The sequence below is a fragment of the Serinus canaria genome, chromosome Z (genome assembly GCF_022539315.1).
Source record: "Serinus canaria isolate serCan28SL12 chromosome Z, serCan2020, whole genome shotgun sequence".
Taxonomy (NCBI): domain Eukaryota; kingdom Metazoa; phylum Chordata; class Aves; order Passeriformes; family Fringillidae; genus Serinus; species Serinus canaria.
Genome location: NC_066343.1, coordinates 54,837,824 through 54,864,802, shown reverse-complemented (window position 1 = coordinate 54,864,802; position 26,979 = coordinate 54,837,824). Strand labels below are relative to the sequence as shown.

General features: G+C 35.9%; 1 protein-coding gene across 6 annotated transcripts in view; it reads left to right on the top strand.

Annotated features, from left to right (window-relative positions):
• Window positions 1-26,979, top strand: part of ERBIN (erbb2 interacting protein) — a 117,086-nt gene that overhangs the window by 8,022 nt on the left and 82,085 nt on the right. For 5 of the 6 annotated variants that reach the window (XM_050986534.1, XM_050986536.1, XM_050986533.1 and 2 more), the window contains exon 3: window positions 11,623-11,734. The exons of the other annotated variant lie outside the window; for it this stretch is intronic. The gene's annotated coding sequence lies outside the window, so the exon portion shown is untranslated. The remainder of the gene's footprint in view (window positions 1-11,622; window positions 11,735-26,979) is intronic. 6 annotated transcript variants of the gene reach the window in all.

The window sequence follows — 26,979 nt, the reverse complement described above, 5'->3', positions numbered from 1 at the left end:
TGTTGTACCTCTATTTTTTTTCTCATGCTGGAAAGCACAGAGTGTCAGAAGTTAAGTAACACTTTAAGTTGAGTTATTATTAAATCAACTTTGAATTCAGTTTTGAGGCTGTAATTAGCATTTTGATGAGAAAGAAGACTCTTAATTCATCTTAAATGTCTTTTGTCTTTGGCTTCCAATAGTGAATTATTATCCCTATTGAAAACAACACTTTTAAGAGGAAGTGTACTTAAATATAATTGTCTAAATTCTAAATTATTCATATAAGTTTTATTGTAAGCAGTGCACTCTTGTTCTTTCCTATCTAAAGAGGCAAAAATACTTTGAAGGCTATTCAAGAATAGCTTTCTACTGGTTTTTTTGTATCAGTTGCTTATGTGATCTGCAAAATGTCTGATAGAGTAAAATAAAAATAACATAACAGCTCTCTTTCCTTTGATCATCATCCATTCACTTAGAGGCACACAGCACTAAGTAAAGAAAAAAAATTAGTATGAAAATGCTAACTCAAATGTTTCATCACTGTGTTGGGAGTGAAACAAGATTATGAATTGGCAAAAATCAAACATGCATTGTGATAGAAAAGCTGAGTAAATAGAGGACAAGAATAATGGTGCTTACCCACATGGAAGATATGAAGAGTGTTGTAGTTAGAAAGAACCCCAGCCAATGCAGACAGGAGTAGTTCTGCATCACTGTTGCAGACAACAAATTGGCACGTATTGGGATCTATGTATCAGTTAAAATTAATGTAAAGAAGAACAACAGACAGAGGTAAGTAGCTTCAGGGGGTCCTTTGTATGTCCAGGACAGTAATTCATAAAACTGCTGAGAATAATTTTGAGCTAATATGTAGCATAATTATTGTATAAACTAGAGGGACAAGATGCTTATAGTCTGGAAAATACAACTTTTTTTCTGTTTTTGTTTTTAACCTTTGCTTTTTTAAAAAAGTATTGGCTACTTCTTTTTCTAGCCACTCCTTATTATAGTGAAAAAGGTGTGCTAAAGTAAAACTGTTTTTGAAGCTGCATTATGGATAAAGGCTTCTGCTTTTAGTACTCCATTTTATACTAAACATGTAAGAACAAAACCAAACTGGCTTGATGAAGTGTATAACACTTAGAAGAAGACAGAAGTGTTCTTTAAAGGAGGAGGAATTATAAAGTAAAATGGAAGTCCAGTTCTATATACTATTTCTCTTCAAGTAGTAACATACATTAGTGCACTGTATAGTCTTTTAAATGTTGAGTTGCGTGTTTATTTCTAGTTTTTGGTATGATATATTTTCTTGATATCTGCCAAATTAAAGATGGGAAATTATTATGCATACCCCTATGTACTTCCTTTGAACTCTGATCTATGAATGTGTTTCCATTTATCTTCCTGTTACCATAGATTGAATTATGTAACCTGTTGGGATTTGTTTTTCTGAGCAGTTACTCATTACAGGGTTTTGAGTGTGGTTCTTCCTTCTCCTCCTGTGTACCCAACATCTGCTGACTTTGTATCTCAAATGTTCTCACATGCTGTATTATTTTGACCTCTGTTGTTTGATCCTTCCTAGCTTTAGGTAGGAATTCTGGGAATTACATTTTTGAGGGAGAGTGCATGTAAGGCAGGGCATCAGGGACTGGATTTTTTTATGTGTAGACCATACAATTTAGTAAGCATTTAAATAATCTGTAACCTTCTGATAAGAAATAGTATCTTTCAAAAAATTTTTTTCCGTTTTTTCCCTTTTTGATTTCTGTGCTGAAATGTTTTGTGTTGCAGATCACCTGAATTTATCTGTAGGCAATTACGTGCAGAGTCTGATTAATAGATGAGAACTTTTCTTTTATATTGAAATACTGCATATTTACAGCAGTGCAGCTTGCTTGTCAAAAACCTTTGGTGTCTGCTGCAGATGGCTGCATAGTCTTAAGGAGTGGCTTCCTGGCTGCATTGTACATGAAGTGCCAAACACTGAGAGCAGTTTTGTTCTGGAATGCCAAAATACATTAAATCCATTCAGGAAGCAGCATATGTCAAAAGAATAAAAATACCATAGTCATGTGAAACAGAATATGGTAATTATGTTTTTCAAACCTATTTTATTTCCTGAGTTAAGAGTTTAAAAAGAGCTTTTTGTATTGAGGATGGTATTAACCACCAATTGCTGACCTATACTGTTAGCATTTTCACTACTGTTTGTTTTCCCCATCCCCCCTTTTTTCTGTGTTTTCCGTATGCTGTAGCTGGAAGTTGAAACCAGGAGTCTATCAATAGGAGTGAAAGAATAAGAAAACAGGAATTATATTTTCCTCCTGGATATCTAGGCCTGTGCACAGTATGCGGGTTTTTGGTGGGTGATTGAGGTTTTTTTGGTTCAGTGGAGGGGTTTTTTTTGTTTGTTTGTGGGGGGTTTTTTGTGGGGTTTTTTTTTGTTTTTGTTTTTGTTTTGTTTTTGTTTTGGGTTTTTTTTTATTTTTTTAAGGCTAGTAGTGTGTGTATTCTTTACAGCAATGAGAGAAGTATGTAATTGTTTGATAATGTAGGTAGAAAACCATGATTGATAAAAATAACCAATGAAGGATTTTGTTTCTGCTCAGTGTCTTAATTCCAACAAGTTCTCAAGACAAGGAGTAACATTTACAACTAACAGCTCCAAAATTGCAGGGTTTTGTTATTATAAAGACACAAGCCCAAGGCCAAGTATTTTGTTGTTTATTATTCCATGCTGGCAAAGTAGGTGGGAATTCACTTTAATTTCTCCTAGTTAGAAGGCAAAGGTATTAAAAATTGCATAGAGAGAAAAATACATGTATATCAAAAAGCTGTAATTTCATCTGATTAGTTTCTATTTAGTACATTGCATAATTTTTACTGATCTGAAATAATTTAAAAGCCTCTTTAAGACAGAGGAATGAAGTATGTATATTTTTAAAGCAATTTTGCTTGTTATTTCTAAATGTCATTTTTCACTTTTTTTTTTTTTTTGTTCAATCCCTATGATTAGAAATGGAGTTAATTTTTAACTTCAGTAAATTAACTTACATAACATCCTAATTGCTGTTCAGTCTTGTGTAAGAAATGAGAGGTCCTTGAAAGAGAAGAGAGGGCAAATATTTTACTTCCATGGCTATGGAAGGCAGAGATTTATTTAAAACAAGCATTTAATAATAAAGTAGCTTCATATGAAGCAGAGTCTGTAGCAGAGGCCATAACTGCTGTAGTTTTTTGGGGTGATTGTAAGAGATCTGTTCTAAAGCAGGGTTGGAAGCATGATACATTCATGTCTCTTGAGTTGAAAAAGGAGGTGCTGCTGTGTTTGTTTTCTGATTTAAATTCCAGTCTTTGAGATTTTTAGCTGTCCAAGGGTAGTGGTACCACCATTCCACCCTGTAAAGATTTGCTTGTCTGCTGAGAGATGAGGCAAATTCTGGAGTTGCCTGTTTGTATCTTGATTCAAGCCAGCTGGGTTATTGTTTGCTTTTGTATTTATTCTGGCAGTCTAATTGTGATGTGTGTTAGTTTGATTGGTCTCAGCCTTCTTTGGGATAGGTATGAGAAAATTTATAGGTGTATGTTCAGGTAGACATGAGCTTCCCTCCTCCTCGGCCTTTGTTTTTCTTTGAAGTTTGGTGTTAATTTTCATTCTAGTCACCAAATCTTGTGTTTCATGAAGTTACCCAAAGAGAGGCCTTACCTGTTCAAGCACAGTTAATTCCAGTGTTTCTGCTTGTCTTCCAGCTATCAGTGGCTTCTCTTGCAATGCACTTGCAAGAGTTATAATGTATTGTGTTTTCTCACTCTTTAATCAACTGCAACTCTCATCAAAGCACTTGTCATTTCTGGTTTTAATATACGAATAATGCTATGTAATCCACAGGGTTTTTTTTCCCTCCTTGGCATTTATTCCAAATTTTTTTCCAAGATTTTCCTGTGCTGTTGGTTGTAAATACCTGTTTTATACCTCTCCTTTTAAACAGTTGTTTTATCTTTGATTGTTTTGTTTCTTTTTGAGGTACTTTGTAACTTAATTTTACTCTGTGATTTAGTTAACCAGGATTTAGAACTGTTGTAACTTTTAAAAGCATATTGATTGTTGTACTTATGTTTCATTCTTTCATGTGGTTTCTTACTGAATATTTCTAAAAGGCTCTTAGGAGCCTTTCTCCTAAGGCTCTCTAAGACCTTGGTAATGTTGATTGGAGAGCAAACCAGCAGACAGCATCATGGAAGAATTCTTTTTAATGAAAAAACCTGTTTCTATTTCTTCTTATCAAGATTTACTGTTAAGTCTGTTTTTGAGGTACATTGTATGGGTGGCTCTAAGTTAATCAGTTAGTAGGAGGGGCTGTAGAAGAGGAATTTAGATGAGAAACTTGGGTGCAGTGTAGAGACTGGTTTTATTCAAAGCAATTACTAGCCTTGCTTTACATCCAAGCATCTGAAGGCTGTAAGAAAATGTCTTATTTCATGGACTTGGTGTAGGACAAATCACCTTTACCGTCAAGACTTGAAAAAGGTTGCATTCTGCTCTAAGGTATGGGCATAATGGGCTATAAAGTAGCAGCTTTCTGATACACAAAATGCAGTTCAAGCTTCCTAGAGTATCTTCACTACATTTTAAGAGCAGTAGGACGTGTGAAAGCTGCATCTAGATCAGTGGCACTATTGTGTATCTAAATATCAATTTTTATAAATCTATTCAGTGTATCTATTTATGGTTTGAGTTGGAGATTGATATTAATTGACACTTTTTCTAAATGTTTTTTAACCTTAATATTAGGCCAAAGTGAACGACTGAGACTTTCTCTCAGTAGTGCTTCTTTGCAAAACACCTCCTTGTGTTGGTCACTTTGGAATTTATAAATAGTTTTTGCTTTGGTTAAAAGAAAGTAAGTGTAAGTAAATTTTGAACTTACCATGTTGAGGATGATGGTCTCTATATTTTGTGTGCTTTATTGTCATTCCCTCAAGTCTCTTTTAAATTTAAAGCATTGCTTTGTGGGCAAGTAATTTACTTTTCATTGCAAAAACATGCACAGCACTTGCTGAGCAACAGCCTCTTGAAGTTCAGACCACATCCTGTGAATATTTCTTTCAGTTTTGTAGAGTAAAAAAAGTACTGGCACAGTCAGTGTCTGGACCAAACTGTTCACTGGATTCATTGAGTATCTTTGCTTCTTCTTGCCTGTAGATATTTGTCATGGTTAATTATTTTTTTTAATTCTTCCGTCCTGCCCCTTCCACTAAAACTGTGAATCCAAGGTGGACTAAATTATAAATGTGGAACACATGAAAGAATTTTGTCAACATGCTATTGTGAGCATGCTATTGTGAGCATTAAAACATGCTTGAATATATTTTTTGATACGTCTTTTTTTGTACTTAAACAACTTACCAGTAATAATGAAGTTATCACCTTTACTTGAAAGGAGTTTTCATTTATAAAGCCCATGGCTAGTCTTACATTCTGCTGCATCTGCTTTGCACACTTCCTCTTTGTTTCCAGTGTGGTTCTTTGCATCAGAAGGACACAAGGTATTGAAGGTGGAGACATAGTACTGAGGATCAGTGAGTTGTTGAGCAAACTGATCTAAATGAAAAAAAATCTCCTCAATGTCTTGCAGGTTTAGGCTTTTTGGCTCAGTTACTGATTAGACTTACAATGTGATTATGAAACTCTAGCTTTAATAAAAGGCAGGTGTGAGGGAAAAGCAGGGATTACTCTTGCTTCAGCAGGTTGTAGTTTGAATTTTGCATGATGGAGATTGACTTGCCTTTTGAGTTCCAGTTGCTGATTTGGAATAGTCTTCCACTTACCCACAATAAATATAAATGTTGCTATTCATCATCAGTAATGTGATCCTTGATAATATGTACATAAAAGTCAAAAATGCAGTTAAAAACTGGGATACTTACCCAGTTACACCTTCTTTTCAGCAGATTTATAGTCTACCACCTGTCATCTCTCCTACTTTTTCTTGCCATAGGCAGATTGACTTCTAGACTTGAGACAGTAGTCTGGGAATTAAATGTTTCTCTGTAAAATGGTTTTTAATATCTGCAGGAGTGGGACTAACCATGGAAAAGGAGAAGAAACAGTGAAGACCTTTTCTCCTGAAAGCTACATTTCAGAGCACTTGCTTTTGGGACTTATCTAGCCTCTTTAGTTATTGGGATTTCTGGTGGCATTGCGGTTTTCATTATCTAGAGTAATCTCTTGATTGAAATGTGTAGGTCAACAGTATTTGAATGTGGCGTGCTATTCCTTCAGATTAGACCTCAAGGCTAGTGTGGATGGAGAATGGACAGGTGATGGGCAGTTGGTATGATTAGTTCACATGTTATGTATTATAACAAAATGATGGACTTAGACTCAGAAATGTCTGTCACTTAGAGTGTGCAATGCCTTTATGGTGCTTTACTTTTTCAATTTCAGATGGGCAGGATAGAATCACCTTTATTCATGGAGGGATTGAAAGTGCAAGATAATTTAGGGGGCAGAAGATGGAAGAAGAGAGGATATTTAGCTTCATAATTTTCAAATCTTCTAGGAAGATTGCTATCTGGGTGTGGAGATGCTGTGTGTCTGGAATGAGGAGCCATGTATAGTGGCCTCACTTGACTATTGCACTCATGAAATGCAGATGACTTCCCTCCTGTTTCTAGAAGGGCCAAACCCCTATATTAGAGAGAAGGTGGCATTATTGGCATGAAGTGAGCAGAAAGAGCTGGTGTTTGTGCTGTTACTCACTTTTTAAGACTGATACTGTGCTTATGTCTGCTTCTCTGGAGAGACAAGAGTGCAGTGATCTGTTAAAGCACTACTGAGTTTAAAACGTATTTCTTGTTATCTGAGTTTAAATTGCTCCCTGCAATGCTTTTCTTAGAGTCATCACATGAAAAATGTTTAAACTGAGTTGTGAGGACCGTTTCCTTCTCCAGGCGCACCAATGTTAGTAACAATTACTTCTGATAGCTTAGCTGTATGCTTACTGGAATCCTAAGGTGTCAAATGGATAGTTCTCAACACATCCTTAAACAGTCAAGCCATATGTCGTGACAGCAGTTGTCTATTTGTATGTCCTGCTCTTTAATCTGAAAAGCAGTACCTTACCTTCTGGTTGATTGATAAGTATTTGATGTAGCATTTCAGGAGAAATAGTGTTTGCAGTAAGATAATTTATTTTCCTGGGGTTCAAAGAAGGGGGAAAAAAGCTCAGAAAATATTAAATCCCAGATTTACTTGAACATTATAATTAAGAAGATATCTTATGGATTAGGCTTTTTCTTTCAAATTATGTAGTACAAGGATTAAGCTGTGCAGGATTTGGAGACTCTAAATTCTTCCTGAAGGTAGTTGCTAAATGATGATCTTCTGCACACTTGAGAGTAAATGTAATGATACTAATTTCTCTGGGACTGGAATTTTGAAAATGTGATACAAAGTTTGCTGGTTTTGTTTCCTTCCCACATCCCCAGATTGAAAAATTTTTAGGATTTTTTTCTTAAATGCTTTCATAGTTTAGTTAATTATTAAGATACTGAAGTGTCTGTTGACCTTGGAAATGAGCATGAAAAAAGTTGCACCTTTTTTTGTGTTTCCTTCACTTGTTATTTAATTTCTGAGAGTCTATCTGCAATAAGAATCTAGAGTGTGGTAAATTGAAATTGAATCTGAGGGCAAGTATATAATTTTTTTGGTACAGTTTCATGTTTGCATTAATTCCTCCCCATCTAAGTGAATGTGTGACTGAAATATTATCAACTGCATTCACTTTTACTGTTTTTAGAGTTACCTTTCTCCTGCATTTTTTCCACTTAAAACACAAAGGTTTTTTTTTTTCCTTTTTTTGATGCTGCAGTTTTGGGCTTTTGAGGAAGGAGTCAGATTTTGAGGGACCAGTATTTAGTTTCAGTGCATCTGGCATATGTTAAAATGCTGGTCTTTTTGAAAGATAACTATGTATTTTTACATTTTTTCTGCTGTGTGATTAGAATGCGAGTTGAACACTGCCTGTTGGGTGCATGTGCCTGTATTTATATCTCTGTATCTTGAAATAAGCAGGGGTTGGGGGGAGAGTATTTAAAGATCCATAAAAATTACTTGTTCTCTCTCTGCTGTGATCATCTGTTTTCTGGTATCAGTCCTGACACTCAAATAATGAACTGTTAGTCTTGCATGCTGGAATAATAGCCAGTAGTGAAGCTGAGCTTAGTAAGGTTATTATGTGCTGCTGGAATGGGTTTCTTCCTACCCTTCCCCTTGAGTCATTGATCTAGAGAAGACCTTAGGATCCAATGTAGAATTTAAGTGTTAAGGTTGTGTACAAATCAGTCAGCTACTCACCATCAAGTACTTCAGTTCACAAAATATCTGCTAGTTGATGCCCTCTCCTGCCCATCACCTGGCTTCTAATAACCAGATTATCTTCTAACACTTTTAATGATAGTAAAGTGTGTTGAAGCACTTACTACTGTTTTTTTTAAAAGTAGAATAAATACATATCAAAACAACATCTTGTAAGATAGGGTAACTAATTTTTATGTTACCTGCAATTATAAGCATTCTCTGTTCAACTTAATGAGAAAAATATACAAATTATTTACTTCCTTTCAGAAAGCAACTGAGGAGACTTTTTCTTCAGTTCATGACCAACTGCATTGATGTAATTGCTAAAGTATTGATTTTGTATGTGCACTGCTAGTAATTGTGCCCATATATTCATAAGTTCCTATTTTTCTTCTGTGGCACTTTGGGTTCAGCTAAACTATGAAAAAAATCTAAATAGCATTTTTAAATTTGTCATGGTAGATGAAGAAAATGTAGGATAAGAATCCTGTGGTACTAAATGGTTCTTTTTCTTGGTCATTGTGAAAGAAAAATGTTAGATTTTATGCATAGATCTACTGATCTGCAGTAGACCTGACTTAGTAAATATCTCAACTAATCTTTTTTACAATATTAAAAATCTATTAGTAGAATATTTCTAAATGAATTTTAAGCTTTAAGCTATCTTTTCCATTACTCACTGCTATAATTAGTTGCTCTTATATTGGTAAGATAGTGGTGTGATGATGATTCTTGGCTCTGTGTGAAAATGAAAGTAGTGTCCATTGCGGTGTTCCATCTGAAACTTTTCCAGTAAGCTTAGCCAAAGTGATAGATACCCTTGGTTTATAATGTAATATTACCAGTCATTTTAGCATCGGCCCTAGGATACATTCTTGCAAACTCTGAAGTACTTGATAGCAGTACTAACCACATCTAAATTTTCACAGGACTTCAATGAAATTTCATTTAGATAAGCAGACTCTGATCATTCATGTCATATATTGAAAAAAAAAAATGGAGTAACGGTAACAGGGGACTAGATACAGTAAAATGCTGCTTATTAAGTGATATTTTTCTTGAAATGCAGCATGATTTTCACAGATGTGATAGTGGAATAAAATCCAAGTTGATTATTTTCCTAATTGTCTTTGCAGCCACAAAAACTCCCAACATATTGTGTGCAAGGGATGATTTAGGTATTCAACAGCACAAATCTGTCTCGTTCTGAAAAGTTCTGGCTGTTCATAAATGTTTTGAAACGGGTTTATAACTCAAACATAATATGGGTCCTTCCTCCTGTTGTGACCTGCCCTTCAAAGGTCAAGTTGGATTGGCTTGTTGATACTAACTAGGTAGAGTGTTTTCATGAAAAATTACAAGTCTCTGGTAATGAAAAAGCCAAAGTAGCCTTAGTTCTACTTTCTAAGTTACCCTGTTGTGGAGAATACTGGCATTAGGAGAAGTGTCAAAGGTCTTTCTTCTGATGATGTGAAAAATTCTCATGTTCTGTCTCCTTCTCAACTATTAACTTTTGGAGTGTACATCATTACTAAGCACTTGTATCATGGATGCCAGGTAGCCACAAGCTTGAATAGGTAATCTGGAAGAGACAGCATATTCAGCAGTCCATTCTGTATCTATAAAGATGCCACTTATATCTCAAATTGAATCTTCTCTGAAAAATCACAAGACAAGACAGAGGGAAGTTTGTCAGGTCTTCTTAGTTAGGAGCTAAGAAAACGATTCCAGGCTTTACATCATAGACCATCAGTTCCTAAACAGGGGATGAAGGGAGTTGCTGGCTAGATATAAATTTGATATAATGTGCTACTTATGTTCTTTTTTTCAGCCATGCAAGAATTTTGGTTGTAGGTGGGAATGCAGTAGGAAAAATTGAGAAGGAAAATTCAGAGCCACTGCTTTAAGGGACAGCAGCCCAATTTTTTTATTCCTGTGAAAGACAGGAAAGTAGCAGTGCAGTCATAAACCATGGCATCCTTCAGGGTTTCTAGCTGGGGTGTCCATGGCACCCTGGGGGGCTGATGAAACCAATGTTTTGGAAAAGGTAGCTAAGATCTGTTAAACAGCTGTATTACTATGGATGCTTCATGGTTTGTTAAATCTCACAGTGTTCTGGCAGTGGCAGAAGTGCTTATTTTCTTGGCAATTCTGTTGCTGTTGTTTGTTGTAGAAACTTTAGGAATCACAAAACTCCAGGAATCATGAAACTCAGTTTTGTGACTGCCTATTAAGAACTAATCACGATCTGATCTCCTGAAGAAGGATCCATATTACCCATATTATGAAATCTTTCAGGAAAGATTTCATTTATCAACATAGAAACCTAGATTTATTAGACCTTTTTCTTTTGAGTGAGATGTATTAGCTGTTTAAAAAACGCTAGTACATCGTGAGAAACTATTCTTCTGTATTTTGGCACTGTATTTGAACTGTCTTCAACAAATGTCACCAAGATGGGTCCATGGATGTGTTTCACATGCATCTTAGAAATACTGCATTATTCTGGCTTGCTAGGTAAAAAACTTCGCGTTCTCAACATTCAGAGTGTATGGCAATATTCCACAAAAGCTTACCAGGCAGGGTAAGCTTCTGAGAAATAGATCCAACCACTTTTAAGTAACTGTCTCCACTCTTGCCAATAGCCGTGGCTGCAGACCTTCTGTAAAACATGATATTAAGCTGAACGAAAGGCAGCTGGCAGGTCCAGTTAAAATAATTGAAGCTTTTTTAAAGACTCATTTGTTGCAGTGAGTTTTATTTCCCCCTGAGGGCTGTGGGAGCTTTTGTGTCTGTGTGGGTAGTATAGATTTTCTTTCAGAGAACATGCTTGAGATTCACCAGAACTTTAAAGAGGAAGTCATTCAGCCCAGGTCCTGCACATAACTGCTTGTTGGTTTTGGTTACATTTTGTTAATCTGATAATTGACTCCATTCATACCAATAACAGGGAGCTGTTCTGAGCTCTGTTTTGCTAGTAGTGTATATGTTTCAGTTTTTGCTGCCATAGAAGAAGACCATAATCAGTTTTACCTTTTCTGGGTTTTGCCACACTGCTTTTTCTGATTGCATTATGTTCAGATTTGACAAAGAACAAAAATTATTGTTGACAGAATGGTGGCTGTTGTGGTAAGCTACATATTACTGCTTCTGTGTTGTCTGTGTTTGATTCTTGTGTAGAACAAAATAAATGCGTGGATTTGAAACTGTTGTAGTTTTGTGCAAGGCTGCTTACACCCATCATTTTGAAAACACTTCTTAATTCTCTTTCACAGATCCATGTGGATGGTTTAATAAACTGTTCGACGTCCTGGTGAATCTGTGGTCCCAGCTGAGAGGCTGATTCAGGCTTCTGTGGTGTAAATTGACAGTGGTGGAGTGATTTGGGTAGGTGACTGTCCACATATGTTAAAGGAGATAAGGGGAACTAAATGTTTTGGCGCACTTTTTGTTTCAGTTACACTCTTAACTGTGCTGTTAATATCTTCTCCCCATCACGTGTAAGAATGACAAATTTTTAACTGCTGAATTTGTATTCCAGTAGCTTGTAGGGATGATGCTTAAGAAATGTGAATTGTTTGTTTTCTCTCAAGGGGTGATGGTGGTATTCACTGTATTGTTACTGTCTCTTGCACTTGGGTCACAGAGCATGGTATGTTTGTATTTTAAAGTTGGTACAGCTCTGTGTGAGCACTTGTGTACACTGACTTCCATTGCTTCTGCTCTATTTTTCTGCATTATTTGCTTACTTTGAAATCATAACCAGTTTTATGGTAATGTATTCAGGTTGCTTTGTGCAAAACATAAAATTAATTTCAAACAAGTATTTCTGCCCTGCATAAGCTAATGTAGATGCTGTTGTTCTATCTAGAGAAAGGTTAGAGTGATTTGGGTTTGGGGTTTGGTTTTTGGTTTTTTTTTTTTTTTTGGGGGGTGGGGTTTTTTGTTTGTTTTTTTTTTTTTTTTTATGTTTTTTGTTTGTTTGTTTGTTTTTGTTTGGGGAAGTCAGCTTTTTTTTTTTTCAATTGCAGGCATATACTGTTATGGTTCTGTATACTTGTTAGTGGTATGTTTAGGGTGGGCTAAGACTGAAAGGATTTTTTAAAACTTCTTTTTCATTGCATTATTTAATAGCAGATGCACATAGATGCTCAGAAAGGCGTCGTAGCAGAATAGGGGAAAACTGACTAGAATGATCTGGGGTTTTTTTTTATTGTCCAATTTTTGTCCCTAATTGAAGTGCCACAAAAATCTTTGATAGATTATAGTATATACTGGAATAGGATAATATACTGTCTTAGTCTTCATAAGGACCATTGAGCAAATGCATTTTTTTTATTCTGCTCTCACCATCTTTTGATTCAAGAATATAGTTACAATGCACCCACAAATAAGTGTAACTAAGCACAGAAAATGTTTGACTTCTGAGAGGGGAAATATTTTAATGGCAAAAAAAATGTTTTAAATGCATAATAATTGCTGAAATTATGTGCTTGGAAATAGAGAAGTCATGATACTTAAATTGTGAAAAGACAGTACCAGGTGTAGAAACTTTTTCTTGAAATTGAGTTTTTGGGGTAGGAGTGGGTTTTAGTGAAAAAAGTTAGATTGTTGAGGAGCATATTCTGTTTTTGAGAGGAAAATCCTAATTATATATACATATATAGATATAAAAAGTACTTGATGCTCTGTGTGAGGGCTTCACAATTGTTTCTGTACATCCTTGTTTACAGAATTTTAAGAAGTGCGATTTTTCTCTGTTAATCTTTGGAGACTTCTTTCATAATTCTCTGACTAAAGAGTGATATTGTGGAAAAAATGGTCACAAAAGAGAAACAATTTTATCATTTGGATAGGCTGGGACTTCTAATAAGCTGCTACTGCCAGGCTAACCACAAAGTGGAAGAGTTCAGGCAGCAGTGCACAGCTTGGATTTAGAGGAGGTTCTTTCTTTTTTATGCTATTAATATTGTTCAGTAACATTGAATATGTGTAAGATAATAGGCAAATACACGTTTAAATGTTGCTAATAATTTTATGTTAAATTAGAACATTGTTTTATAATCCTAGTTTCATTGTGAATCTGCTTGTTTTTACTTGGAAACACTTCAGTATTACTGGGGTAATTCAAATGGTATGCTTAAATCTAGAGTTTGTTTTTTGTTTTGCAGTAGTTTGCTCTTAAGTTCTAGTCCCCTTTTCACTCCTAACAGTTGATTCATTAGCAGCTTTGATTAATGAGTCTTTATTGGGGGAAGAAAATCTCTGCCTGCTAAAAAGAACAGGATTGTGAAGCAAATACTTTTTTATAAGCTTGTGACTGCACACATATCTTTAATAGCTGAATTGTAAAGCAGGTTGCAATGAAAAATTTACTGTAGGCATTACAAAAGATCTAATAAGTGTTCTTCATGTTTTGTGATCTTGGATAGAGGCTTTTTAATGCCTATTTCGTGTGTGTTTTCCAGCTTCTCAAAAGCTTTTTGTAACTAGTAGGTTTCTGGAAAAGTCGCTGTATTTGACAAGCTCCTAAATTCACAGTGAGCACAATATTAAATGCTTAGGTCCAGTGTGCACATAATGTATCAACATGTATTTACAGGTACTGAAATATGACATGGAAATAGAAACCATAAACAAGTTTTTACTTGAGAATAGAAAGTACATAAAGAAACATAAGACTAAAAGTTGTCAGAGTTCTTTTATTTTTTTAAATTATTTGTAATCCCTGATAGGTGAATTTGACAAGACTTTGAAACCTTCACTCTTATAATGTATAGCAGCTTGTTTTTTAATGTATTTGGAGTGTATTTGTTCTTCTGACAATGCTTTATTTAAGGATGCAATTTTGAAGCTGTGTAATTACAGTTAGTTAAGAAAATTCCTATTTCATTGTCTTGCTATCAAGACTTCCACCTGAATAAAGAAAACTGTGTTGACTAAAAAGGATTCCCTGTATCTTATCCCTTCAGTATTCTTGTTTTGGATGTGTTCCAAGATTCTTACATAAGCTCTGGTTTGCATATTTAATCTGTGAGCCCTCTTGACTTGCTGATTCATTTCTCCTTGTAGCAAAAAATGATGCCTTAATTCTCCCCCTTCCTAGTTATATTGGACAAGTTCTGGCGTGAAATGCCTGCTCAAACATATCTCAGGTGTTTCAGCTGTGAAAGTTAAACTAGTCAGCATGAGATATATTTTATCTTGGCAATGCACTTGGGGAACTCATTGTTCTGTGAGCCTGATGTTCCCTGTAGTGTAGGTGAGGTTATGGACAAGCTGTCTCAATAACTGAAATGATTCTCAGACCCATAGGCACTTCTATTAACATATTCTGGCCTGCTCTGTTGAATGTTTTTTTTTTTTGTTTAGGGCACAGAAGGAATAGTAGTTAGTTGGTCCCTTAAAATGTGTACACTGCTAAGAGAGTCTAAACAAGACTAGGTTATCATAGGGTTGACTTGTGTAAACAAGCTTGCTGGCTGTCACATGGCCAGAATTGGGTATTGTAAGGAAAACATCCTGTTTCCATAGAGGCAACTTTGCTTAATTCTATGCAAAGGCTAGATGTTGGGGTACTCATGTTTGCATTACGTAAGCAGTTCTTGAATCTTGTTTGTCAATTTAGTAGCTAGCAAATAAAAAACTTCTTTAACAGTGTCCATAAATGTGTGGTGGTGTCAGAAGGGAAGTGTGCAGAGATTTCTTCTAAAGTATTTAAATAGCACAGCACATTCTGGCTTCCTTTTCCTCTCTCCTCTTCTTTTCCATCTGCATTATTTTAAGTGCTAGCTAATGTAGGCAAGTTGACTTGCTTTCAGCAGTTGTCTTTGAATGCCAGTGCCTGTTTCTTCAGTTAAGATATTGCTTCTGTGTCATTCACAGGCCTCTCTGACAATTTCCATCTTTCCTTTTGTTTCTTGCTTCCCTGCTAACCCCAGGGTATTTTTTTTCTTAAAAATACGCAGTTGTATACATTATATTATGAAAGTATATTTTCCTGCTAGTGGGAAGAGGTGATGGTGAAACAGAAATGCTGAATAGAATAGCTTAGTTGATAGAATAGCTTAGTTTCAGTGATGATAGAATAGCTTAGTTTCAGTGATGTCATAAGCAGCTGTGGGTAGTTGTAATGGATGTGCCATAGTTTGTTTTTTTGCCAAAATACTTGTCTTAATATGAAGAATTATGAGTTTAAAAATTTAATTCCACAAGCTTATATAAAAATTAAAGTTTTCTTCCTGTATCATCGCTGTGTCAGGGGAATCGTACAACAATGATGTGAAGAGCTGTACAGATTGATATCTTATAGAATTCCACATTAGGATGAGAATTTCACTAAATAAGACTAGGTAAATTTGAAACTAGCCAATCTGCATCAAGTTCAGTCCAAAAAAGCCTTGTACACAGAAAGCAAAAAGAATCAGCGGCTTTGATTTGTTGGGGAGGAGTAGCATGGGATGTAAGGTGTGTTTTGGAATGCTGTATTGTCGTGATGATATTATACTACAGATTACATGTCTGTGAAGACTTCTAGCCATCCAACACAGACTGACTGTCAGTTTTGTATAAATGACAAAAGCCATAGTGTTCTGCAGGTCCAAATGGTCTTCTGTTAATAGGTGAATGAGGACAAAGATGAAAAGAATGAGCTAGCTGACCAGTAAGTGATGTAAAAGAGTGGGTTTTCCTGTTATGAATCAGCAGCTTGATTTTAGGGTGAAAAGAGATGACAGATTTTCCTCAAATAAAAATGACTTGAAATAAACATCAGTTACAGAGAAGAGGCAAGTAGAATATCTATTACAACAAGTGCAGAAGGAAAAATACCCAATACAAATGCAAAGTACTGGAAATACTGCTCATGAAAGACTGATGAATAATTATAAGAACATTTATTAAGAAAAAAGTGTTGGGTACTAGTTTGAAGGAGAAAAGAAAACACTTAATGTTGATTTGCATAGTGTCGCTGACCCATGGTAGAAAAAGTGATGTGTTTGATGGCTAAAAGAGCTGCTGACAATTTAGGAAGGGCAAAATGAAGAAAAAGGACAATTCTATTTTGATGAGAACAAAAAACAAACAAACAAACAAAACAAACAAACAAAAAAAAAAAACCAAAACAAAAAAAAAACCAAACACCAAAAAAACCCGCACTTATCAGTTGGTTTTCTCTGTGGCCGAAGTAGCAGAAATAGCTTGCTATGGACTATCAAATTGCAGTCACATAACAGGAATAACAGGATGACTAACCCCCTAAGTACAGGAAACTTAATTTTATGTGCAGGTGGTCTTGTATTACTAATACTAAAATGTTCATTTAAAAGATGATGGATGCAGTATTTTTAGAAGTAATTATAAAAGGATTTGTAGTCATACCTATTATTGAAAGGAGCCAAATAACCAGTAGTGTATTTAAAACCTTGTTTTTGATAAAGTATAAATGACTGTGAATTGACTTTGATTGTACATCATAAATATGAAGTTTAATCAGCAGCATTTATTTGTTCATTTTTATAAAAATCGCTTGGAAGCCATTCAGTGAAATCATCTATATAGAAATCCCTTTTCTGCTCAGTTTTGAAGGGAAATCAGTTAAAGGATGTTTTACTAGATGCTTAGAAAACATTGAATCTAAAACAGGCTGATATAGTAGTGAGAAGTGTGCATCTGTTAATTAAATGGAGGGGGAAAAAGCTATAGCAATGAATTGTGGGTTAGAAGCTTCAGAAAGCTTCTAACCCACAAAGGATGGAGGGGGTCTACCTAAGATGTCTAGGAGGCTAATATTAGGACCACTAAAGTGAGTGAGAATGAGATAAAATATACCAAAATATACTTATTTTTAATAAATTTAACATATGTGCTTAATTTGCTTGGCAGAATAGGAGACTTTTGTAATTATGAAAGTTGAGAACTTGATGATCAACAGACAAATGGTTCACATTATAAATTTTTTTATCAGTTGGAAAATTGTTTGACTGTAATCCTGTGATAGGTTAATTCTGGCTTTATGATAGAGGATTAATATTTTCCCTAGAATATCATGTCAAACTCTTGCTTTACTCTTGTGTTCCCTTTCTCTACCCCTTGAACTGGTTGTCTAAGTGAGAAAGGAGCTCTGCTTATCTTTTGCATTTAACTGCTGCTGTTTGAGGATAAAAATCTGTTCGTTTTGACACCCTGAGGCTAGGTGGAGAAGCCCCTCTGTTCTTTTTGCTAATACCAAGCCATGTAAAATTCAACCGAGAGAATGTTCTTGCTCAGTTTAGATGTTTATATGGTTTTTGCTTCAGTCCTCCCTTATTTTTGTGCTGAAATGCAGACTTCAAGTAAAAAGTATTCCAGGGTTATTCTGAATCTCTATTCACAGTTTGAAATGTTGTCATTTATTTTGGAATAATACCTCCCCTCGAATCCAGAGGTAAAACTTTCTGAAAGTTTGGACCTTTTTTAGAAAGTCTGTTTCATGTAGGGCCATGACAATGCTGGAGGGGCTAAGGTACCTCTCCTGTGAAGACAGGCTGAGAGAGCTGGGGTTCTTCAGCCTGGAAAAGAGCAACCTTACAGCACCACTCAGTATCTGTAGGGTGCCTACAAGAAAGATGGAAGGGGACTTTTTGCAGGAGTGTATGGTGATAGGACAAGGGGGAGTGGCTTTAAACTGAAAAAGGGTAGGTTTAAATTGGATATGAGAAAGAAATTCCTTCCTGTTAGGATTGTGAGGCACTGAAACAGGTTGCCCAGAGGAGCTGGGAAGAACCCATCCCAGAGCAGATCAGGCTTTGAGCAACCTGATCTACTGGAAAGTGCCTTTGCCTGTGGCAAAATGGTTGAAACTATTGATCTTTGAGGTCCCTTCAGCACCAGCCATTCTATGATTCTGTAGCTGACCTAACTGGAGCAGAGCACAAGGGGAAAAAACTTACCTTCTCGCAGATATCAAGAAAATCTTGCAGATATCAAGGCCACTATTCTCACGGTAGAATAGTGGCCTTATTCTTCTTCCTGAATAAAAAATCAGGACTCATAGTTTTCTTCTCTTGATTTTATGTTTTTTATTAAACTTAATTTGTATTTTTGCTTACTATGGAACAGTAAAGAAACAGACCAGGTAGATATGTCTGCTTCAAATTTTCTTTTTAGAAAGCCTAAATGTTTGTACCAGCATACCTGTACTATTTGCTTTTTGTGCATGTATCTGTATAGGTGTAACATATGTAGTGCATTTTCATTCAGGATGGGTAAAATAAATTATTTTCCAAAGCATTATGATTATCCTTTGTGTAATCTAAAGGAGTTTCAGTATACAAACTTGAGTTGCCTCTCATGTCCAACACAAGTGATGGACAACAGGTTGATTGTCCTTCAGAACAGGTCAGGGTGACTTAGCTCAGTAGAGGAGCACACGATGTGAGGGATGGTGATGGTAAACACTATTTAGTTTGATGCTCAGTAGGATTTGCACAATTGCAGCGTGGTAGGTGCTGGAATTTTATTTATAAGCATTGTTGTCAAGGCAAGAAATGAGGAGAATATGAAGGAATACGCAGTGAATACATTTTATATGTCTGTGTGGGAATGCTGTTGAGAGTTCTGAAAAATTGGTGAAGCTAGGTGTCTTGGTTTGAAAAGGCAGGTAAGGAAAACAGGAGTCTTCCTTGAAATGGAAGATGTGAACCTTCCCCTTCCTCCAAATTATTATATTTTTGAAATTAAGGGGCTCTCAGGCAAAGATATGGGAATAGGAATAATAGTTCTTTACTAGAAAAACTAAAAAATACAAGTGTAATAGTAGACACAAAAAAACCAAACTACTGACAGAGTCAGAATACGACCTGACACCCTGTGGGTCAGGGTGTTTGTAACACTCCCATTAAATGGTGGCTGCAGTTCTCCTGCAGTGCAAGGTTTGGTTCTGTTGGAGCAGTGATCCTGTAGAAGGGTGGAGTTTTGCTCTGAAGGTCCCATGGTGGTGTAGATGGGCCTGGTCTTCCTCTGGGAATCCAGTGGAAAAGAAAACTGCTCCTGTGGGAATCCAGTGGGAAAAGTCTGCCTATGGTGTTCTGAATCTCAGAATATAACCAGGTAGGAATGCTTGGCTCCTCCCTCTGGGCAGAGCATCTCACAACAGGATGATGTAATTTTATCAGTCATGCTGTGAGACTCAATGGCCCATTAACAGAAGATATCTCCCCAGAGGGAGGATTGGTTGTGGGAGAGATAAAGAAAACTGCCCAATTAACAGAGGATAACTGCCCCCCCTCTAACAGATGGGAAATAGAATACCCCTCAGACCATATCTTACAACACAAGAGACTAGATAGATGGTGATAGAAGCTAACTTTATTGATTGAGGAATCTCCCTTTTGATTTTGAATGAGAAAGTAGTTTGAAAAATAAGAGAAATAAGCTGCTTATATCTTCAAAGGAAAAGGGGCAAAATAGGAGTACTTAAACCAGCAAATACAGTTAAGCAGTGTCCTAGAAATTATTTTTGTAGTAAGTATAATTTTGGGGGCTGGGGGGGTTAAGGTTTTGTTTCGGGTGTTTGGGGCTGGGGACAGGATTCAAAGGATGAAGAAGCAAGGAGATCTGTGGGTCAGAGTAATGTACATGGTACAGATGATTTCCAGAAGTAAGCAAAGCATGTGGTAAAAACATTGTTGCTGATGGTTGAGTTTATGTTTGGTTTTATATGCATTGAATGTAAGTAAACAATCCCCAGCTGTGCTTATCATCTGGAAAATTCTTTGAGATGGAAGCATGTCAGGGACACTAGTATTAGAAAGCAGGGGAAGCAACTTGGGATATGAAAAAAACCATGTTGAAACAGAAGAAACAGCAGAAGAGTGGAGAGGAATGGGCTGACCAACAGCAGAAGAAACCGCAATGGAAAGATAAGGAGGCAAGAGAGGCAGCTCTTTAGGGGCTCTTGCCCTTATTGAGGACTTTGTCACTGGAAGGATCACCTGTTGACCTGTATTAGGTCTCTGAGAAGTCTTGAACTGATAGGAGATATTAGCCATCCAACCCAGCTTTTCTTTTCCCTTTTTTATATTTTGATATTTCTCTTTTCCTTATTTTCCTTTTTATTTCCATACCTCTGAAAGAGTAAAATTTTGGCTTAGGGTCAAGGCTCCTCGTTTTCAAGCATGTGAACTGTAGTTTTCTTCACATGCATTTAAAGCAACCAGTAACCATAGGAGAGAAAGATTTGGTATCTGTAGGTTGCGATGACCCAGCCATTTTTACATCTAGCATGATTTAAGTTTAAGGCTCATTGGTCTTAAACTAGTGAGTAGGTGTTAGATAAATTGGTTAAGCTCTCTCTCTCAGTATTTGCTATTCCAGATTTAGATGCTGGTCTGCTAGTCTAATCAAAGCTGTTGAAAATGTTTGTTTCCTTTTAAATGAGGTGCTAATAACACTACTGCTATCTAACTGCTCATGCTCATTCTGATGTCTCTTTTTATGTACCATACTGTTAATGTTTATTCTCTGCCCAGTCTCTTACAATTGTTAACACCAGAAAAGATAAATTTCATCTGCATTATTTTTTTGATTTCTGTAATTTTATGGGAAAACTGGACTATGTGCATTGTCATAGAGCATATACATTAAAACTGTTGAGTAATTTTGTCCATCATTTTAAGTCTGTCTAGGTTCTTAACCCTTAATGGTATTAAAATGAAAGCTGGTATCTAGAATGGAATAAATCCATTAATCTCACTGTTGATCTTCAATACTGATTTTTTTTTCCATACTAGAGAATATTGTAGTGCTTTTTCAACTGTTAACAGAGCTGACTGGCATGCTAGGAATCAACCTTTTGGAAGGGGTTGATTTATTCTCTTTTTTAGTTACTGCATCTTATTGCTAGACAGAATATTGCATGGAGGTGTAATTTAATGCGGTTTGTCTCCTAGAAATTATAATCCAGTAATCTGCACATAAACAAATTACTTGCTTTATTGCTAGGAAATCTTTAAATACAGACTTAATTGGTTTGCCCAGATCTTGTACTAGCTTGTTGAAGATCCGGAAGATCCAGAAAAATATTAATTTTAGATTAAGCAGACATTACCTTGTTTTTAAACCTCATATCTGATTGTTTTTGTCTTTGCTCAGCACTGAGAATGGACCAGTATATAAAAGATAGAAGGCCTTAAGAACATCCATTGTTTGGCTATCAGATCTAATAATGCATTTCACTTATTACTGGAAGACCTTGTGAACTGGAATGGGGAACTACAGCAAAAAGGATTTTGGAAGATGTATGGATATAATCTTCAATTGCATTTTAGGGCATGCATTTTGGTGGTGCTTCTATCAGTATATGATACTGCAGACTACACACAAACAGTCATTTCTGTATGTGATGCTGTGTTGGTTTAAATTAAACTTAAAAAAAAAGGGTAAACGAGAGACAAAACAACCCTCACTGCAATCTCATTATTGGGAATATAACAATCTCATATCCTGCTCCTTTCCAGAGACTGCTGTCCACACATGATTTTTAAGTAACAATTATTGGGGGTTTTTTTTCAGATTGAGAAGCTATGTCTGCTTTGGTCACTTCAAGTTCAGTCCGCAGAGGTTTTTTTTTTTTTTAGACCAGAACAACTAGGACTTTTTTCCAATCAATTAAATTCAGCATATTAATTTCCTTAAATTATATTGTGAGCTGGGGATTAATTACCCTGCAGTTCTGCAATTTCAAATAACAGAAATCTTTTATTAACCTTAATGAGCTGTTTGCCTTTTAGTTCAGGTAGCTTATGGGCCTGGATTGTTTTGTGTGTTAGAGGAGGATTGTTATCCTATTGTTATTATATTGTTACATAGCTAAAATCCAGAGGGATTCTGTAGCTTCTTTTCATCTGTGAAACAAATCACCTGTAACAGTATTTGCAGAATATACATTAGCTGCAACAAAGGGGTTGGGCAGCTTTATATTATATGATAAAAAGTTACAGTTGTGCTGTGTCATTGGTTCTCGGGCAGGTAGTGAGATCTGACAGCCAGCCAAGGCTTAGTGTTTAGAAATTGGCTCAAACCATGAGATTAGGCAGTAGCATGAGTCTTTTCGAGAGTAATGTGATAATGTCATGGAGTTACAGATCATACCTCAGTGACAGATGGTGCATGCCTGTGTGAAGTGTAGTAGGGTAAAAATACTTGCTGGTTTGATGTTTTATATGTTTAGTCATAATCAGTAGCTGTTGCAGTTAGTTAAAAGTTTAATATCAATTCAAACAGGAAACACCAGCTTCCAGGAAGACACCTGTTCAATTGTCCAGAGCTGACAAAAAAAGTTTTGATACTGGACATTTGCCTTCAGGGTATATCCCTACTTCAGAAAAATTCATATCTCTGATTCTTCATTGTTGCTGCTCGACTAAATAATTTTTGTTTTCAATATAGAAATGTATAATTCCTCCTGGTTGTCTTTGTTTCTGTTTATAGACAACACTGACTTTCAAGTTGGCATGCATAAAAATTGACAGTTGAAGCTGTAATAAGTATCTGATGGTTCCTTTTTGTATTTAAACCTACTCAGACAAGCAATAACACACAAATATTTTTGTTTCACTTCATATGTTAAGAGCACTGCTGAAGTGCTCTTGGTGGCTATGAATATTTAGCAATTTTGTGAGCATGTTGTCAGATTGCTGATTGTATTTGTAATCAAACTGGCCAGTGATGTCTCTTAATTCAATTTTGCAAAGAAGTGAGGAGCAAAATAAATGCAGAAGGAAGTAAAAGGTTCATAATAGCAATTGTTAAATGGAAAGTTATCCCTCTAAACATGTGGGGAAAAAATGATATCTAAAAATAGCTTTAGTGTTGCTTGACTAGCTCTGCTCAACTCTGCCCTGAAAGGAAAGAGAACCCAGGAATTAATACACCCTAATAATGACTTGGCTGGTAGTGTGAGATCTATAATTAAGTATACAGTTATATACAACAGCAACTGTTTGCTGTTAGTTTCTTCTCTTTTTGAGACAATTTAAATGTGAAATCTCCATTATGATATAAAATTATCTTTCTGAAGGATGTGAAATGTAAAAGATTCATCCAAATCCTAATATCAATGTCATAACATATTAAGACAATTTAGGTATTTTTACTTCTAAGAATTCAGTATTTTATGCATAATTTGATAATTCCTAGTATAAAGCCTCAGCTGTAACAATTCAGACTGTGTTGTAGTATCTCCTGGACCAACCAGTAGCCATGAAAAGTCCCAGGCACAAGGTTGATGCCACAAGCATTCTCAGAATTGGTAAAATTTGTAGTCTAAATTCTGTCATGACCATCTGTATTTTATTGGTTTGAAACAGCCCTAGGGATTGGTTTTGTGCAGAAGTTGTGTCATAATTGGTGGAGTGTATCAAATGTCTATCTGACTGCCTAGGTTTTAAATGAAGAGAAACCGACCATCTTTATTGGTCTTACTATTGGGGTGTAAGCAATAGATGGTTTATTTGCTGTCCTGGAAGCCTATACTCAAAATCTTGTCCAAGAGGACTTGAGACTTAGGGTTGATTGTCTTTCAGGACAAGAATACATTGTCTGTGACAATCTTGGGTTCATTCAGATAAATGACTTATCCTAGGATTTATTTGATTAAGTTTCACATATTTTTGGAGAATTGAGTATACAGGTTTTTATTCCTTCTGCTTTCTCTCATGCTTGCACACACTTGCATTACTATCTAGATCACTTCTTTTTTCCTCATTTTAAGTAGCTAATGTGTTATCTGTTAGTGAACCATCTACTTAAGGCAATATTTAGACAAGTGCTGTTTGCACACCCAAGTGTGGGTGTTGGCTGCCACCAGCATTTTATACATGCCCATGGTCTCTATAAGACTTGGTGCCATATTTCTGAAGTACTGCACAATAAAATTAGATATGTCCCTTCCTAAAGTATTTCAATATCTAATAAAAGATATGGGTGTGATGAACTGGGGGAGGAAAAAGGGTTTATCTGACGAATGGCAGTAGGCAAAAAGAAATTAGGATCATGAATACAAGTGAACCACGTACTTAATTTTGACCAAGTATGTCTTTCTAGAAACAGTGGTATATATTCTGGAGTTGTTTAGTGTGTATAAATGACTGAGTTTTGTGGTTTTAGAAATAAATATTACTGCAGATTCAATTGGTATATTCTGTTTTATGTATTCTTATCTCTTAGTCACTTATTTTCCAAATTTTCCATGTTCCTTATCTTTCCCCTCGTTCTCTTGTTCTGCAGTGAAAAAAGGCTGAGTTTTGACCACATTTGCTGTGGCTAACAACAACAGGACTGAAAAAGCTTTGACCTTTTGGAGTGCTCACTGTCTGGGATTCATGTGCTGATGGGAAACTAAAGAATGAAGGGATGCAGGGTGAAAAGGAACAGGGACACATAGGAGCATAGGGTGAGGGCACCAGATCCAAATAGTTTTCTCTTGGATTTGTAGTCTCTTTTGTTATACTGAGTGCTTGTGTCACATTGTTGTGCTAATTGGCCTTCTGATGTCACCTAGATATGTTCAGTTCTCTCAAAAGTTAATGTCAATTCTATAGTAGCAATGGACATCTTTTGAAGTGGCTGAAGCTTGTGTGAAAGTTTTAGCTTGAAAAAAAATTCTTTTTTTCTTTTTAACTCCTATATGAAATCAGTTGGATTCTTTCTGTTACCACTAACAACAAAGCTTCTTAAGGGTTAACTGGACCTCAGTGTGTAGCTTGGCACAGCTGCTCACTTTTAGTCACTGAGCTAGCACAACTGTCACTTTTAGAAAATCGGTTTGGTAAAGAATTGTGATGCTGCACAGGGTACAGATTGTTGCTATTCTGAAATATGCTGGTTTTGTCCATCAGAATGATCTGTGAGGCCAAGATAAGTGGTCTACAAAATCACCTCTGGTAGTTTTCTGTTGTGCATGGGGTTTGTGGTGTTTTTTTTTTGTTTGTTTGTTTTGTTTGTTTGTTTTGGGTTTTTTTGTTTGTTTGTTTTTGATAGTTTTTTATTAAGTTCTGCTATGCTATCTGTATACTTCAAAGAGAAGAATCAAGTTGTTATGAAGAGATCACTAAACTTGTTTGTTCTGTGTTAAGACAGGGGCGTGTTAAATGAGTACAGTGTTTAAGGACGCCATAAATAGTAATGTTTCAAAGCCTTTCTAAAATTATTAATTTTTAGCGCTAAGTAGGGAGTAGAAAGCCAATGTTGTTTCTGTTCTCTGTGTTTTCATTTCTGTCTTGGTTTCTTGTTACTTGAGCTAATGTGATGGCATCATGTAACAGAAACAGTAGACATTAGTAATACCTTAAGCAGAATGATTAGGAACAGCATACAGTAACAGTATAATCTCCCTCACATTTACCATTCTGGAAAGCAACCTTTGTTTATAGATTTTAATAAATTGTAAGTTTGTAAAAACCACCCCTACTTTCCTGTAAAGCAGAATATATTGATGTAAGCTATCTTGGTTCTGCAGAGAGATTTATTTGATACCTTTATTTTAATGCAGGCTGGAACATTTTATATTATGCATTCATGTATGATTGAATCATTATGTGAGTATTCAGTTGCTTCAGTAAGACTTGTAAAATGACTACCTAAGATAGTAATTGCATTGACTAGACAATTTTGCTAGAGTGGAGGCACAGAAACATCTACCGCCATGGTTAACAAAAACCATTAAGTATCCGCTTTCTCCCCCGGAAATGTTTCCCAATAATCCAACTGATCTGCTTCCTTTTTTGCAAAATGGTATTGACCTTAACTCAAAAGTGGAGTTTGACGCTGTAGCATCTAATGTTGGCTTGTTCTGATGTAGTAGGCTGGGTGGTAGGTTGGACCACATGATCTGGAGAGGTGCCTAAGAACCTCCATCATTCTGCAGTTTTCATTTCTTGGGAAAGAAAGTAAAATAGTGCTATATCTTACTACTCCTCTGGAAAATAACGGGGTTTAAAGGCAATTACAAGTCACAATGTGATTCTTACTTGCAACAGCTATGCCTTCTGAGGGTGTTGTAGATCTAACTGTTTATGTTTGATAACAACATGGTATTTTGTTGTTTACATTATTGAATAACTTTTTAGAGCATATGAACTGAGGCTTATGCTTTAGGAAACAGGTGTCTTGATTTATTGCAGTTTGATGAGATCCAAAACTCCCCCAATCTGGCACATATGCATTTTTCACTGGTGAGATCAAATGTCTACATACTGGTCATTTCTCCATATCTGCACTGTTATTTAAGGCAGTTTTGAACACCAGACAATTTTCCTAGGTCTAGGTATGTTTGTTTTATTGCAAAATCACAATTTGCACTCAGAATACTTAGACAAGGCTTTTGTAGCTATATCCACAGAGGTGGAAATGGCTGCCTTTAAAAAAATTGAGGTCACAGGTACAGTCTTCATTTATGACTTGGAGAGCCATTTTTTGACCAGCTTTCCTAAGTAACAGTAGTCAATCACAAAATCCATCAGTTCTGATTTATTTGTGTGTGCATAGGTATGAATGTGTTTCCTTAACTGTCTAGTGCAAAAGTGCCATTGTGATATGGAAAATAACAATATTTCACTTTATTGAACTCTAGGCAGTCCATTAGGTTTTAAGAT